The sequence below is a fragment of the Apus apus genome, chromosome 4 (genome assembly GCF_020740795.1).
Source record: "Apus apus isolate bApuApu2 chromosome 4, bApuApu2.pri.cur, whole genome shotgun sequence".
Taxonomy (NCBI): Eukaryota; Metazoa; Chordata; class Aves; order Apodiformes; family Apodidae; genus Apus; species Apus apus.
The window spans coordinates 107,598,467-107,615,671 of NC_067285.1; positions in this window are offsets into that span (position 1 = coordinate 107,598,467).

Below are 17,205 nucleotides of genomic sequence, written 5' to 3' on the forward strand. Positions count from 1 at the left end.
AGATGCCATTTGCCAGAATACAGGGCCCTGTATTGTAAACTTGGGCTAAATAATGTTTCTGAAAAACATAAATATGTATTTGACTCTACCCAGGCCCATTCTTGCAGGGTTGTGCCTAGTGAATGTACATTTACTTTCAAATTGCAGGTAAAGGTGCTGATGATCTGTTGGTATAAAACAAGCCTCTGCAGAACCTCTCAAAGCACATGGGTTTGTTGGAAAGTCCTTGGTGGGGGTTGGCAGATGCCAAAGTAATTTTTCTGTATCTGTTCCATGTGTGTAATTTGCAAACTATATTGTGTTCATTTTTAAAAGTACCAGGGTACAGGTCAAAGAGCTTGCATTGTGGGCTCTCATGGTGGGGCTCATCCTCTTGTTAGAGATCATCCAATGCAGCTCAGCAGATCAACTGGGATGTTTCTTTCAAATCTTCTGTCTTGTCCTTAAAAGAGGTGAGCTGGCTTGGTGGCACATGTTAGGTGTGCTCACCCTGCAAACGTCCTGGTCCAGCAGCTTAAGGTGCCACTTCCACCATATCTGTTCCTTTTCCTCAATGTTAAATGGGACCAGCATCAGAAAATTGGGATCTGGGACCCTGCTGCTACAGCTGCTTCTCCTTGGAGCTTGCTAGCTGTTTAATGCACACAAAACAGTTTCAGAGGAGCATTGCTACCATATGCTTAGCAGACCATTCTGATGTGTTTTCCACATGAGTTTTGACATCAGTTGTTTTGGAGTTTGTGTGTAATTAACAAATCCAGGTTTTTACTCCCACCAGCAGCAGGTCAGCACAGTAGTCACGGGTGTGCTGAAAGGGGTAAATGAGGCTGCTTTTGCTTCTTGGACTTGCCCAGCAGTACTGCTTGGATGGATTTTTGCTATTGCAAAGTGACTTAGAGATCTGTGCTGGGGAAGTGTGCCATGAACTCTCTGGACACAAGTTTAAAACTTGTAAAAGCCAACATTTCACTTCCTAAACTCTTAAAAAGCAAAAACTGTAAGATTAAATGTTTTATGATGTCTCAGTGGGGACAAATTACTGTGTTGTCATGATTCAGGTAAGCTTGTCTGATGTAAGTGATGATGTGAATTTGAAGTGAGGGCTGCTCTGTTGAGTACTCAAAACTTGTGTCTCACTTTCCGAAACAGACTTGGCTGAACTCCTCCTTGCAACAGTGTGGAGTGAGATCGTGTTCCCAGAGCACTCAGTTGTGGGCTGGGGTGATGTTCAACTGCCCCAGCTGTCTTTTTTGCTTTGGTTTTCATCTTACAGCTGCTTAACATCAGGCTGGTGGGTGACACCCCATCTGAACAGGTTTCTGAAGTAACAGAGCTGTGGCTCATGGCTACGGAGCTACAGCCAGAGAAAGGTTAGTGCTGTCACCCTCACTTGTGATGTGCACATGAGCAATGGGATTGTTTGTCCAAATGCAGGGGAAGCAGGTATTATTCAAAATCCATGCTTGTGTAATTCTCAGGCAAGAGAAGAGGAAGAGTTTGGAAAAAAAAGAGACAGGATGGCCCTACACTGTCTGCAGCTTTTGCTTGTTTGCAGGTAATGAAGCTTCAGGCCAGCATGCAGTGACCTGATCTTGCTGCTTGACCCTGCTTCATCCTCCCGAGGGCTCTTCCTTTGCTCTGAGCGAGATGTGGAAGACAGAGCATGTTGTTACATGAATGGAGAATTTTGCATGATGCAGAAAAAGGTGCATGTGCATGGGAGTGCATTAGGAGTCTGTAGGCAGCCTTGTGTCTGCTGTTTCCAACTTTCATCTCCTTCTGGCACACGGTTTTAAAAACATTGCATGATACAACTCCTTCACTGAAAAAATGCATGAAAACATACTAATTCTCCAGATTTGGTCATCAGCATTGTCATGATCTGAAGGCTCACAACCAAGTCACTCTCTATGTCATCTAACAACCTGCTACTTTGGTTATTCTCTGATAACATGGATCCACCAGAGGGGTAATAAGATGCCTGTTTTGCAGATGTCTTCATAGCTTTTTACTTTCCAAGAAGGCCATGTCCATGCCTAGGGAGCACAGGTTTTACTCTGGATTTTTTAAGTCTGAATATTACAAGATAATCTAGTTCTGTTTTTCCCCTCAGGCTCACTAGTATCCCTAATGTCTCTCCAACACCATCAAGCCATTCTGTGCCTCATACTCTTCAGCTCCATCCATCATCTCTCTGTTTCAAAAATCATGTCCAGAGCTGAACTGTGGGAGGGGTTTGGGTGGTGTGTGGGCTCTCTAGGCAGCAGCAGGGAGCTGGGATGGCAGGTGCAAATCCAGCACCTAAGAAATGTTTAGAGAGTTGAGCTGCTGAAGTCTCAAATCTCAAATGAGAGCTTACAAACCTGCATGTTTTTCCAGCCCTTAAAGCAAGGTCAAAATTGAATGAAATTTTACAGGAGTCTCAAATGCTGGTTTGTGACATTAACTTTATGGCAATCACAGTAACCCTGACAAAGTCCCTATAAATTTCAAGGCTTCTTAGCTACATGATTGGTGGTTTGTTTTATTTAATTGAGCAAAAGCAAAATTAAGTTTGCTTATCTTTGTATGGAGAGTGTTGAACCGTTTTGTCTTTATTTTTGGCAAATGGAAGGAATCAACCCAAAGCAAGTACCTGGTGTGGAAGAACTTCAACCTGAACACCTTTGAGCTATAGAAAATAAGTCTAAAATCAGGATCTTACAATGAAAAATGTTGGGCAACCTGTCCTAGAGCACTCTCTATCATCTAGGACAGAGTGAGTGATTCTGACTTGTATGGCTAATGTGAATGTTCTGCTTTCAAAGGTCTTTATGTTGGTGCCTGTCTAAGGCAAATGGGAACAGAAACAAAGAAGGCAAAAACATGAAAATCAACAGAAAGTGAAAAATTTGAATAGGAAAAAAAATCTAATATAGGAGATAATTATTTAAAAGCATTTGTATCAATCTACCTTAGTCAGAGCTAGTGGGAGTGGCTGGGATAGTTTTTAGGTACCAGCATCTGAGTTCTCACCAAGAAGTTTCCTAAACCATTGCTTTTCAGGAAAAGAGTGTGATTTTAGCCCATGAACGGGACAGTACTGGGGCTGTAAGCCTTGTTTGTGCACACACAAGGCTACCTAGACCTTGAACTCCTGAAGGTGTGTGTATCCGGCCTAGTAAGAGCTGTTCAGAATGTTCAGTGACACTAGAGACACTTAGGGACAGCAAAGAAGCAACTCCTAAATGTATTTTTTCCCTTAGCTAATTTGCCTAATGTTGTTTTCACACACTCCAGAATTCAGTGTTACAGCTGTCCCTAAATCCATTTGCAAATGGGAACATCCAACCTCATTTCCCCACGTTCCTTTAAACTTCCCTTGCACTGAGGTCTCTGCCCTGGTTGATCTATTTCCATTTTCTTTTTTTCAGGCACTTCTATACCGGAGTGAACTGAATTGATGGAGAGGGGCTGAGCTGGGAGCGCGTCCCCAGCAGAGGAGGGATGTTGGCTCCCATGTTGTTGTCCCCATTTTAACCTCTCTGACAGCGTGCTGGGTTTTGTGGGCTGGTGTGCTCATCTTATTGCCCTGCTGCTCCGGTGGTGGATTTGTTGGGGTAAAAAGTTCCATGTTCTCACCTTGTTTGGGAGGGAACTGGGTGGGTTGTGATGCAGCCAGTGCTGGCTGACCCCAGCCCAGCTCCCACGGGGGGTATAGGGCTCTCCAGCATCAGGCAGCTGCATCCTACTGCTGTGTTATGAAATGGGGTCTCTGGTTTGGAGGTGCACACTGGGGAGTGAGGACTGGGTGCTCCCAGCCAGAGAGACAGGCAGCCCTGGGCATCAGGCACCTTTGTGGGGAGGGGATGAGACATCAGACTGCTTGTGCTCTGGGGTGCTGAGACACTGGAAAAAGTTACCCAGAGAAGCTGTGGATGCCCCATCCCTGCAAGTGTTCAGGGTCAGGTTGGACGGGGCTTGGAGCAACCTGTTCTAGTGGGAGGTGTCCCCCAGGACTGATGGCCCTGGGCTGAAACAGGGTCAGGATGCCACAGCAACCTTTTATGAAGGGTATTTGCCCCTTCCCTCCTCCTGTCCTGGTCCCAGAGCTTTCTCAGCCATGCAGGGCTGAAAGGCGGGACTGCAGCAGAAGGGACCCCTATGAAATGCAGGTGCAAGGGGGGAGCACAGGGTGCTGCAGTAGAAAACTGGGCAAGAGTGAGGTGCCACTGTGTGCTGGCCTGGGTGCCTGCAGGAGCAGCACCTGTAACCCAGCAATCATTCTGGTCTCCCTGTAACCATGTCCACTGGGTTCTGGCCTTGCTGGGGCCTTGCTGGATCCCCTCTGGTCATTGCTGAGATGTCAGCTGAGTTTCTCATCCTTTGCCAAACAGGCTCAGTGCCCAGGAGCATTCTCTTTTGAAGCCAATGGCAGAAGTTCCCTGGAGCTGTGTGCGGTGGGTGGATGTGCTGCACCAGCTCCTCTCACCTCACCATTGCACCTGCCTGCTTGCAAAACATGTGGCTCCTGTAAAGCTGTTCCTGGAAAGCAGGCAGTGTGTCTCTGCTGCCATCAAAGAACCCGGTGCTGGGTGGTCCAAGATGGGATGCCAGGATGCTCTGCACTTGGAGCAGCCAAGGCACTGGTCATATAGATTCCCTGCATCCTTCTTTCAGACAGAAGTGGGAACAGGGCTGGAAAACCATGAATGGCAATTCACCTGGGTGAAGGCTGAGCACAATTTCAGGGGCTGGGAGTTCAGGCAGTGTTGAAATCCACCCTTGAAAACTTTGAACTGCAATTAGTCATGTAAATTGTTGTGTTTTTGAATGTTTGCCTGTGTTGTTCAGAGTGGGGAAGTCAGGAGGGACCAACAGGCAGTGCTCATCGTGTTGAGATGTTTGTGGGGGAGGAAGGTTGTCCTGGATGGGCAGGTGGCTAGGTGGGTTTCCAAAGCCAAAGAAAAAGAAGCAGAGCATGGATGAAGTTAATGGAAGAGAGCTTTAAGACTTTGGTCCAAGTTTGAGTGGTGTAACCCACTGAGGTATTTACTTCACTTGGCAGCAGTACCAGCTGTGAGTATCAACGCTTGTAAGTGTGCAGCGGATGTTATTCTCCTGTGTTCTTCCCATCCTAAATGCTTGAGTAACTTGATCTGTATTTCAGGTCCCCTCAGCCCTCTCCTGTCTATGCCCTGGAGCTGCTGCTAGGGAGAAACCCCATCATCATCTGCAGGGGGCAGGTCTTTTCCCCAGAAAGACCCTTTTTTCAACTTGTCAGGTGTTTGAAACCTGACTTAGTCTCCATTTATCACTCTCTGACCAGAAAATCCATGCTTTTCTAGGTGTTAATTCTTGTAAATAGCTTTACTGTCTAACTGTAATGCCTTTTGCAAGTGGCCTATCTAAATATTTAGCTGTTTCCTATGGAGATAGTCCAGGCTATTGGGAAAATAATGTGCCTTCCTAGCGTGTCTTTACTGTCTGGTAGAAGTTGTTCAATGTTTTCAGTAGAATGCATTTAGAATCACAATTAGGTCTCTCTCTCTTTTTTTTTTTTTTTTTTTTTTCCCCCCCTCTCCTTTGTTAGTGATTAAGCAATTATATGAAGGAAATTCATGACCATAATGTCCTGGCCTAGACACTCCATGCAGCAATCTGCAGTTTCCAGGCTGGGAGCAATTCAGCCTCCTGGCTATCAATTTTTTTTTAAAAAAAATTCTTTTTATTTTTTTGCAGCAGGAATAGAATTAGCTTTATTTTACCAATGATGGGACTGCCAGGATTGCTCTAGGCTATGGAAGGCTTCCTCCAAGAAGCTGTGCCTTCCTGATTGCACCTGCTTGGACATGATGATACCAGTACACACCATTTCCATTTCTTTCTTGAATGCTCTGTGGTCACTGCTCAGGTCCTGTGCTTGATCTAATCATTGGGGTGTACCTTAAAAGTGATGATAAAGCCTGTGATGGAGCTGGGGATGGACACAAGGATGCTGCAGTCTCCCTCTTGCATTGTACCTCTGCTGTGGGGTCTTGGAGAGCTGGTCCTCAGGGCTGTTAACACCGGACATGTTCTCTCACCTGGTTTTCCCAGCAGGACCCAATGTGCTAAAGCACCCTCTGTACCACAATGCACCCCAAGGGGAGTTGCTGTATGGTTTTGTGGCCTGGTTAAATTTTTTTTTTTTCAGTTTCCCCACTCTGTCTGGAGGCTGACAAGGGCTGTCTCCTTTATTCCTGCTCAGCTTCAGTCGGGCACGGGTTTCGGTTGGAGCAGTTTAACGAACGTCAGGGCTGGCCTCATTGTGCTGCTTTTTTTTGTGGGTGTCTGCACCTTTCAAGTAGGCTCCAATTAGAAGAGGCGAGGGGGGGTGAGGGGGTGGGGAGGGGTGGGGGGCAGGAGGAGAAGAGAAGGAAAGAAAGGAAGCAAATAGAGGCAAAATGATTCCGCTTCCAGCAAATCTGCAGCCTGTTTATCAGACAGATGGAGCCACGTAGTGGATGGCTTTGCTGCAGCCTGGCCCCTGAGCAGGTGGGTATTTTGGAAAGGATGAGCCGTTTGTCCCTCTAATTCACAGCCAAGCAGCTCACACTGGACATATGTTGATTACAACTTGACTGGGCTCCTGCTGTTGCAGGAATCGGAACCTGTTCGCTCTTCCCCCACCGGCTTCAGAAAGAAATTGCTGGAATAAAAACAAGGGGGAAAAAGTTACAGACACTTGTTGCATTGGAGTGAGAAGGACAAATGAGGGTTCAGAACCACCCGGGCATGATTTCACTTAAATACTAATTGCTGAGTGCCTTTCATTAAGAGGCCATCGTGGTTGTCTCAGCAGCATTTTGAACGTATATGCAGATGGGCAGATGGCCCTTTGCCGTGGTACAGACAGACGCATCTAGGGTTGCAGATGGATTATTATGTTGATTCACTGCTAGAAGAAAAACTCATCTCACAATAGGGCATTCGTTTGAGCATGGTTTCTCCTTGGTATTGCCAGCTTTCGCTCCGTGAAACAAAGTTTTCAATCAGCCAGGCTAGTGTTTGCCTTCTGTGCTGCAAAAAGAGAAGGGGGAAACAAGTTAAAGAGCCTGTCTGAGAGTAAAATGGTGCTTTTAGGAACCTAGAAAGTACTTTAGAACTTCAACTGCTGCAGGGCAGGGAGGGCACCTTGGGTGAGTTGTTTACCCTGTCTTTCTAACTCATTGTGAACTGTGATAGTGCTTAGGTCAAGTCCTCCTACATCGCTGGGTTAGAAGGAAGATCTGGGACAGAACCATCATGTTGTCCTCATGGAAGAGGGATTGGTTTGAAGCTCAAGGTAACTTGCTCAGAAGATATTTTAGCCTCAAGCACTGGGCATAACTATTGTATTGGTAAATATGGGTCAAAATTCATGCTCCACACTTACGCTGGGATGAACATGGTACTTCCAGAATGGATACTAAGCAGATGTGTTTGTAAAGCCTGTTGGTGTCTTGTCTAGTTATTTGAAAGGATACCTTGTGCAATGTGGAGGTAGAGGCAACGTGAGGCCTGACCTGTCCCAGGTCCAAGAGGACGAAGGCAAGGAAAGTAGGTGGGTGGTTGGATTCTGGTAGATCATGGCTGTACTTGAGCTGATGCCAAAACCACTTTCCCATGGTGATCTTCCTGGGCTTTACGTTTTGCCACAGTCTTGTCAAAGGCAGTTATTTTCCCTGGGACATCCTCCATGGGAGACTGGGGCCGTGTGTGATGAAGAATGAAGTAACAGCCTCTTGAGTCACTTTTAACCAGTTATGTTGCAGTTGTGACAAGAAAGGCACTCTTGTTTCACCCTGTTTCCAAAAAAAAAGGAGGGAGGAAAAAGAATTCTCATTTTCTGCTTGACCATGAGATCTTGAAACTGAGCTTGTATCCATTAGAGAAACTCATCTCCTAGTCCTTATATCCCCAGCCTTTGCAACTCAGTCTTGTCATCCTGAGCAGAGCTCTACCAGAGGTTTGGCCAACAAGAAAAAGGTAAACAGAAGATGAACTTGGGAGTTATAAAATCTGGGGCTACATCTGCTGCAGACAAGGTTATTCTAAAGCTGGCTGGCATTGCACACTTTAATAATGAAGCAGCAGCAGAAGGTCCCAACAATAAGAGCAGAAATTGCCCCACAGCTGTGGTTCTGCAGTTGTGTCACTTACCAGTAAGTCTGTCCTGATACCATACCTTTTCTCTACCTCTTTACAAGGTGTGGTTTAACACGCTCATTGCTCCAGGGAGGTTTGGGGAGTTAAAAACCCTCTGGTCATTGGCTTTTCTCCAAATAAAGGGAGGATATTTGTGCCAAATGCTGAAAATGACCCTCACATGATGGCTTAGGTTTTCCAGTTGTTGCCTGGGCAGATGTGCCTTCCACCCAGGCTTGATGCAGGATTTTTTTCTGGGTTCCAGATGGGTCTGGACAGTCATTAAACACCCGAGTATCTGGTTCACAGGCTGCTCCAGTGATACCTGCTCAAAGTTTGGGTCCAGAAAGTCCCCTTCAATGCATGGGGCTTGGTGGTGCTCCATAGGGATAGGAGCTGCTGGGGACTCCACCATGTGAGGAAAGCCTGCAGATATTGCCAATAGATAAGCAGAATGCTTATCTGTGGTTGTAGAACAGACAGCCATGGAAGCTAGCAGGATTTAGGACAGACTCATAAAATACTGGGAAAAATTGGTTACATAATATTACACCACACAGGGAATGGCACACAGTGCTTAAAACAGAGACTGACCTTTTGGTTTTAGTTTCTGAACGAGATCAGCTGGCATTGTGCAACAGTTGACCTGTCTGTAAAACAGGGGAGTTGATATTTACCTACATCTTCAGGATGTGAATCATCAATTAATCTTTGCAAGGTGGTTGGAGGACTTTGGATGAGTGGCTCTGCAGGTACAAAGATACAGGTTACAGCCACTCACCATCAGACAGTACAGCAGCGAGTGCCTCCACATGTCTGTGCACAACCACACCTGCCCACAAACAGCTTTCCTGAAGGAACAATGTGGTTTCAAATAGGGCAAGAAACTTAATTCATTGTTAATTTGTTGACCTTAGGCTAAAATGCCTTATGCCTTGGTGGTCAAGCTATGGATGTATTTGTCATATTGAAAGAAGGAAATGGTTTCTGTACTGAATGGATGGATGGATGGATGGATGGATGGATGGATGGATGGATGGATGGATGAAGCCAGGCTGGATGCCTGCTGTGGTTTCAGTGAATCTGTGCATCCTACCAGAGCATGAAAATGTATTTGCTGAAATATGCCCAGCTCTATCTAACCACACTAACTGCAGCAAGTCCCCACTTCCTCCAGCTGTCTGATGCTACCAGTGTGATGTTATTTCCCAAGCTCTGTGGGAGGCTGCAAAGAGGAGTGGTTCTGTAGACAACAGAAGCTCTTTGAGGGACATTTGGTAGGTCTCTTGCTTTCAGCAGCTCCAGCTGTGACTTTCATGACCTGATTTTTCAAAGACTCTCTAAGTTCTAGGGTGAAAAGCAGGCCATTTATTTGCTGTGTCTAAATGGGATTTGAACTAACGTTTGAAAATCTGGCCCAAATATTTCTTCTATAATTAAAAAAAAAAAAAAAAAAGGAAAAATTCTGGTTCTTAGAGCTATAATTGTCAAGGAAAATCTAGTGTCTTCGTTATCTGAGGCATAGCCCTTGAGAATTCTCATGTCTAGATTTTGCTGAGAGGCACTTTCTTCCCATATGGCTCAGGAAAACAAGGCAAAGCAAAGACTGAGGGATTCATAGAACTCCAGTGATAACATTTTCTGCAGAGTGTATAGTGATCTCATTGCTTTGTGCTGTCATTTAGTTGACTGGTTTTTGAGAAAAGATGGAGTGACTAAATCAGGATTTAAGGGGGGAAGCAAGGAGCCTGTCAGTTTGAGGAAAAAGGCAGGAAAACCAGCTCTTGCTAGGATCTTGTTCAGTGCTGCTTCTGTGGGAAGGGGGCCCTCAGCTCTCTGCAAAGGACAGGCTTGAGTTGACAACAAGCTAGGACCTCTCTGTGAAGGTGGGAGAGAACATGGGCCTTGGGGCTCCACTGCCTTTGAAGCTACCTTTGTGTGAGCAAGAACCAGAGCTTTCCTGCACAAAAGGCAGGTCAGTGTTTCACAGAGAGAGTTGATGAGAACAAGTGGTTTGCAGCTAAACTAGGAGATGAGTAGGTGTCTAAATTGCCTTCTAGCTATTCAGGTCAGGATGTGGAAGGGGAGATATTTTTCTCCTCTGCTGCCTCTAGGATCCAGAAGCAGCAGCTGCAAAGCAGCAGTGGTTATGTTTATGTTTGGTGGGATCCCATCCACCCTGGCTTAGGTCTCATTTTTCTTTAGGTGATTCACATCATCTACAGCCTCCATCCTCCTTTCCACTTGCAGAATCCCAGTTTCCAAGCTGTTGGCCCCACTGCATAAAGGAAGGGGCCTGGCTCAGTGTGTTAAGTCCATGCCCAACATTTATAGTATAGAATAAAAAAAGTAAAGGTGAAATGTGCAGCCCAGGGCTCCTGGTTCTTTCTTGTGTGCTCCTGGGAATGGAATTTTTGTCCGTTGGAGTCGAGCTGCTCTAAAAACCACAGAACAAAAGCTGATCTTAAAAGTGATCCGCAAAGGAATAAATGGCAGGCTTGCTCTTTGTTATTCATGCATGGTGCTCAAAGAGCACTTGAAATGGTTGGGATTTTCTCCGGACATTTTCTTTCTTTAATTCTGCTCGGGTTTTGGGGGGCTTGGGTGTTTGTTTTAGCAGTGGCCCAGGCATATGCCCCTCCTGAAAAACATTATGGTTGGCTGGGAAACCCATGTGTTAATGACGTCAGGGGACACATGTGAATGAAACAGGCAGAAATGGGAAAAGCTGGGTGGTTGGGGGGCGATATTTTCCAAGAGGCAGCCTGGCCCTTTGTCTCTTACTTAATTTTATTCCTGCCTGCCCTGTGCTGTGTGCCACACGATTTGAACACTGAATCATGCTCAGCAGAATCAGGCGAGCAGCCGTATTCACAAGCTGGCATGAATTTATTTTCGTCTGCTGGCCAATTACACCAACTGCCTCAACTGTTGTTTATTTTCTTCTGTTGCATCCTCTTGAGTTACTGTTAACAGTATCCCTTTTGAGTAGACATGGGCTTTTTGGCACAGAGGCCTGTCGGCCTGCCAAACTAATGGACCATATCTGTTATCTAACTAGTTGTCAAGGCTCCAGTTTCAGGACAGCCTGCAGTTGCTCTGGCCACCTGTAGCGAGTGCATTGGCAAGGGTGGAGATCACTGCCCATGTGGGGTATGTCACCCCATCTCAGGAGTGTCTTTTGGCCACAGTCTGCCCTTGGAGGGACACTTAAGAGTTGCCTCGGAGAACAACTACTTTTCAGTGGCTGAGACTCTCACCTCCCAGGGCTGGGTGGCACAAGACTGGCTGTGCTAGGTAACCCTGGCTGCCCACGGAAGGGGACAGGAGGTCCCCAGCACACAGCTGCTGTTCAGGCTGCTCATCTGGCCAGAGAGGGACCTCATCAGGGGGAGGCTGCTAGAGGGAAGAGCCCTGCAAGCTGACAGGCCCTGAACTCACAGGATTTGGGAAGAGATTGAATTAAATGTAAAATTAAACAGCCTGCAAAGCAAATAAGGTTAAGGACGTCTTTCATGTGGTGCAACTATAATTCTCTCCTGTTTTGAGTAGCACCTTTTTGTACCAGTGGTGCCAGCAGTGTGGGTTCTAACCTTTGAAGGATGCTCTGGGCACGTAGCACTTGCACCCTGCAGGATCTCCTCCAATTCCTTCTTTCAGCTTTGTAGGACATGCTGGGTTTTGTCCAACAAAGGCTGTTTGTGCCTTGCCTACATGTAAACCTGGGGCCAATCCCACTCAAATCACCCCTGGCTTGTGAAATACTGCAGCCGTCTGGAAACGGCTCAGTTGTTTTACTGGCTCTCTGGTCCCTTTGGCTCTGTTTGCTGTGGGTTGTTTACTGCCTGCCTTGGAGACTCCTCTGGGAATTGGAAAGCTGAGCCCTCTCTCCTTTCTTTCCCGATAGCCAGGGTGTCCCTGTGCCAGCAGACATAGCAGGAGGACTGGGGCCTCCCCAACCACAGCTACAGCTGAAGGTGCACTGCTCTGAGACTTGGGTAAAATATTTTTTTTTTTTTTTTTAACCTTTTTCCTCCCACCCAAGATATTTGACCTTTGTTCATTGCCCTGAGGGCCCCATCAAGAGCTCTGGTGCACTGATGCATGTTGTCTGTGCATCATCCTCTGCAGCATTGTTGTTGGATCTAACCTTGACCTGTCCCTGTAGAGGAGAAGCTTTGCACTTTCTCCCAGATTTCCTCCCATACACAGATTGAGAGGGAAGAAAGACACAAGGCTTGGTGGCCAGGTCCTCTTTTTTCTGTAGGCTCTTGGCTTTTCTCTCCCAGTGGGCAGCCCAGATAGGTCACTGATGACAGTCATGGCTGTTTCCCCACCACCTGTGCCCAGTGTCTGGAGTTACAGAGCTGTCCCCAAAGGGTTTCCTTGCTGGAAGGTGATGCTGTGGCCCCATACTCCATGGGGGGATACAGTCCAGCCTGAGGGGGGAAATGTTATTCAAGCCCTGAGTCTTCCATGGGACAGTGCTGCTGGCATGGTGAGGATGTGGATCTTGGTGGCTTCTTGGGCTGGTACCTCCTGCACTGAATCAGGGGGAGACCATGTTCCGCAAAGAACTTCACTGTGCCAGAGGTGGAGGGGAAGGTGGGGAGACACCATGGTGAGTGATGTGGTTAATGTGGATCTCCTTGCAGAACCACCAGATCCTTACATGTGCTCCGAAGTCTGCACTTGTGCTCGTAAGTCAAGCCACCACGAGCAGATTTGCCTGTTTTGAGGGCAGAGTGGCTCTTAGGTTTGCAAACCAAGGTCTGGATCATATAAAAAAAAAATAAAATCCAAACTTAGAAGCCTACACGTGTAGCTTTACTGCAGGAACAAGGGCTCTGTGAGCGCTGCTGCAAATGTTACCTCCTTGTAAATGCAATTTGGACAGGGGAAAGTCTTCCCATAAGTATTTGGCAGCCTGCCTGAGGTTTGTAGGCCAGAAGAGTTCACATATGAGCACGACAAGCAAACTCAGCAGCCTGGAGGTGTGAGATCTTTGTTCCCTTTGAGTCACTTTAATGAGAAACCCTGTGCAGTCCCATGGCAAAGCAGCCTCATTTCTAGGTGTGCTGTTGACTCCACGACATCCATGGCTCTGCCAAACCAGTGGGTTACCCGCATCCTTTTAAGTGCCACAATTTTAGTGTGCATGCACCTTCACTTTGAGGGCTGTGGCAAAAAACAACGTTCCACAGCCCTCCTCTGGGAGGTGTTGGTTTCTGTTTCAGTAAGTGGCAGGACATGCAGGCAAAGATGGGCCCTGGGATGTCGAGTTTGGAGTAATTTCCTCCTCCAAAGTGCTGGCTGAAGCAGAGGTTGTACTTCAGACTCATCTGCAGCTCTCAGCAAATCTTTCATAAACAGGAAAGAGCCCCGGGGAGAACGACAAGACAGAAATCAGCACTGCTCTGATCTTTTGTTCTCCTCCCTCCCCTTTTGTCTTAAAACTAACAATGCATTGCTTGATTTGTTGCACTGAGAGCTGCCAGATGGAAGTAAAACTCCTTCCTCCAGGAGCATGTGGGTCCTCAGCGAGGCCTGCAGCACACAGCTGGCTGCCCCACTGCAGCCAGGCCCTCTTTGTGGTGGAGGAGATGCCACCTCCCGGGCCTGCACCCTGATGGCAGCCGACGTGCTTGTGAAACTACTGTGTGTGAGAGAGGAAAGTCAGTGCAACCACAACTGCTGCCTGCAGGAGGGCTTCAGGGTGCAGGGGTGGTACTGTGACGATCAAGACCTGACCACAGCAAGTTCAGCAGAAATTAGTTAGGAGTGAGAGTCCTGAAGATGTGCGCAAGTGACAAGGACTTTGGGCTCTACAGCTGGGACGTGTTCTCTTTCCCAGGCTTTCCAGTCTGGAAGGGCAGAGGAAACCCTACCAGAGGCTTAGCCAGCGTGCAAGGCGCTATCTCAGCCCTGTGTCTCTTTTTGTTTTGTTTCTTTCTGTAATGTCACTGCTGCAAAGGGGAGGAAAACCTTTTGTTTGTCAGCTGGGCTCCTAAGTTTTTCACTGCTGCACCCCCTGCCCCACCACACTTGCTGGCAGCTTCCTTCAAGTGCCAGAAAGTGGTTGCGAAATCCTCCCTTCTGCTAACAAGGCTTGTCCTGCTCTGAGGGGGCAGTGGGCCATGGGCTCCATGGCAGAAGGCCACTCTCTAAGTAGATCCTTTCAGAATTGAAGAAAAAAGCTGGTCCCCTTCTGGGTCATCTCTTCATTGCCTTCAAGATCTAGTGGACCACTTCAAAATATTGATGGATGAGGAAATGAGTTTGCAGATTTTGTCCTGTAGACAGGAGGCATGGTCTAATGATAAGATTACTCAGCTGGAGCAACAAGTAGGAGCAAGGTATCTGCTGAATGCCCAAGTGATCAGGTCTTGTTTCTCCACACCTGGCATCTTTCCAGCCTCGTGCATCTTTCCTGAGTGGCTACCCCTTGGGCCAACTTCAGCAGGACATGCCTTGTTCTAGTAGTGCCTGTACCCCTGTGTTTTAGTCCCCTTCCAAAGGACATGGGGGTTTGAGCCTCTCCACACTGCAGCTCCCAGCAGTTGTTTTCAGGCACTATAAAGACTTGGCTGACTTTTTGTAACTTGGCTTCAGTTCTTGGGGCTGCACCTACAGGGAATCATGACTCTTCTTTGGCAGCTCAAGTACCATTGAAACCATCATGGGAGTTTTCTTCTGAGGTGCCTTCTTTCCACTGCCCCCTCAAGACCCTAAAGAGATGTGTGAGGGTTTGGACCCATTACAGGTCTGAAAGGCACTTGGCTGTAGGCAGCCCCACCATGAGGTTATTAGACACTGTGTGCTCCTCAGCGGAGCTGAGGTGGTTAATGACTAACTTGTAAAACTGCTCAGTGCATGGGTGAGCCGAGTAGGTGTTTTCAGAAACAGTTTTGCCAGTTTCCCCTGTCAGAACGGGCTCGGGTGCTGGCCAGCTTACCTGTCACACTCGCTGTTTGCAAAGCTTTGTGGGGCTGAGTTTTGGTTTCTGAAACCTGTGAGGCACAACTGAAAGTCAAAAGTGGCATTGCTTGGTTTTGCAGGACTCCGTGCCAGTGCTTTCTTATTCCATAGGATGCTGAAGTCAAAATACTGCTGCCAAGAAGAGCTACTGCCTGTGGCTTGCACGCCAGGTGGAGAAACCCAGATCCTTTTGATGATGCTCTACCAGCAAGAGCTCAGTACTCAAGGGTCTGTACATAGTGTCTAGAAAGGTGGATATGAGTGTGGGTGGGAGGTACTATCTTGACCATTTTGGCATCCTAGCTTTTAACATCCTACATCACAAAACTTCCTGGTATTTAGAACTTTGTATGAATGTCTTTCCAGAAAAGACTGTCAGCCAAATATTAATTTATTCAGCTGTCACCAAAATGTCTGGCAGTTCAGGTGCCTGCCTCTTCCAGCATCGTGTGGTCAAGACCTGAAGAAAGCTCCCAATCCCAATCTGCTCTCACTGGACTCATTACCTGGGAACAGTAACAGACCAGTCAGACTTTGTGCACCAGCCCCAAATTGGCATATGCAACCTAGTGTCCTGTCCATCTCTCTTGCTGTCCAGACCTTGTCCTCCAGGCTGTTGAACCTGTCACGTCCCCTGATGCTCGTATTTCTGAAGAGCGTAGAGACTTCTAGAATGATTTGTTCCCTTACAAAACTGGAAATAGGAGTTTCCACCCACTGACACTATTTATAAGTGAATAGTAACAGCGCTGAACTGGAATCCCTGCCACCCCTGACACCATTCAAAGACTATGTGGTTGTTACAATCCCATCATGGGGCCTGCGGGTGTGAATGACACAGATTGTTTTGGACCATTTCTTGTTTATTCTTATTGCACCCAAACACCTGTGAGTCAGAAGTCTGTCTCTTGCTTTCTTTCCTTCTCTCAGTCTACCTCTGCAGGCTGAAATGGGGGGTTTCTGGCAGACCGTGTCATGTAATTTGGCCATCACAGACTGAAATACCCAAATGGCCTCAGGCTGCTAATTGGCCTGTTCTCTGCACACATAATGGGTGGCATCTGGGTCTGAATTGTGCATAGTTGTGCTTTTTGCAAGGAACCAGGGGAAATCAAACCTAGAGATGGAGCAGCATGTATCTGTGTCATCACATCTGGGGCCCCATCTCTCCATCGGCTCTTTCCAAGCTGAAGAGCTGATGCTCTTCCTTGGCATGCAGGTGCCACCCCAGGTCTCTGATCAGTGTTGCCCTCGTTGCTACCTTTGGTCATTTTACCATTGAGAAACACTGACCAGGACTGTTTAAAACTTCCAAAACCTGAGAGTGTGCAATAGACTTTCTATTTTGTTCTCTGCCCTTTTCTACTAAATCCTATCACTCTCAGTTTCAAAGGTACTGAGTTGGAATTTTCAGACAATTATTCAGTTACTTCAGTCCTTTTGAATTTTATTTCTCCCACATACATTAATCTGTGCTTATTGACACTGAGTTTTAGTTGTGGATTCACTGCCTGGTTACTCAGTGTCATGAGATCCTCTCACAATTACTCACATTCAGGTTTAACTCTGAAAATCCTGGATAACTTTTAGTACTTGATCATTGACCATTTCATCACTTATCCTTTTTCCCACTATGATTGCATTAAACAGCTGAGATTCCAGCACAAGTTAGGAGGTCTTGGGGGACTTTCCAGAAACTCTTCTTCTATTACTTATGTCAGAATGTGGATGTATAGACACATATGTACACACAAACATGTATGTGTGCATGTATATAATTATGTACCCTTACTTTTAACTTCCTGCATTTTTGTCTAAAAGGAGTTTAGGAAAATCCATGACAACAGTTTCTTTAGAGCCTTTGCCATCAGTGAATGCTTTTTGAAACCCAAGTGCAGTGAATCAACCAAAGTGCTCTGGCTCTCATGTCTGGCAAGCCTTCCAAAAAATATCAAATAGATTTTTGAGGCATGACTTATCTTTGCCAAAGCTCTGTTGACTTCCATCAATAGATTGATCCATTGATCTATCGTTTTACAGTCATAGACACACTTTTTGAAAGGGACCTCTGGAAGGTCT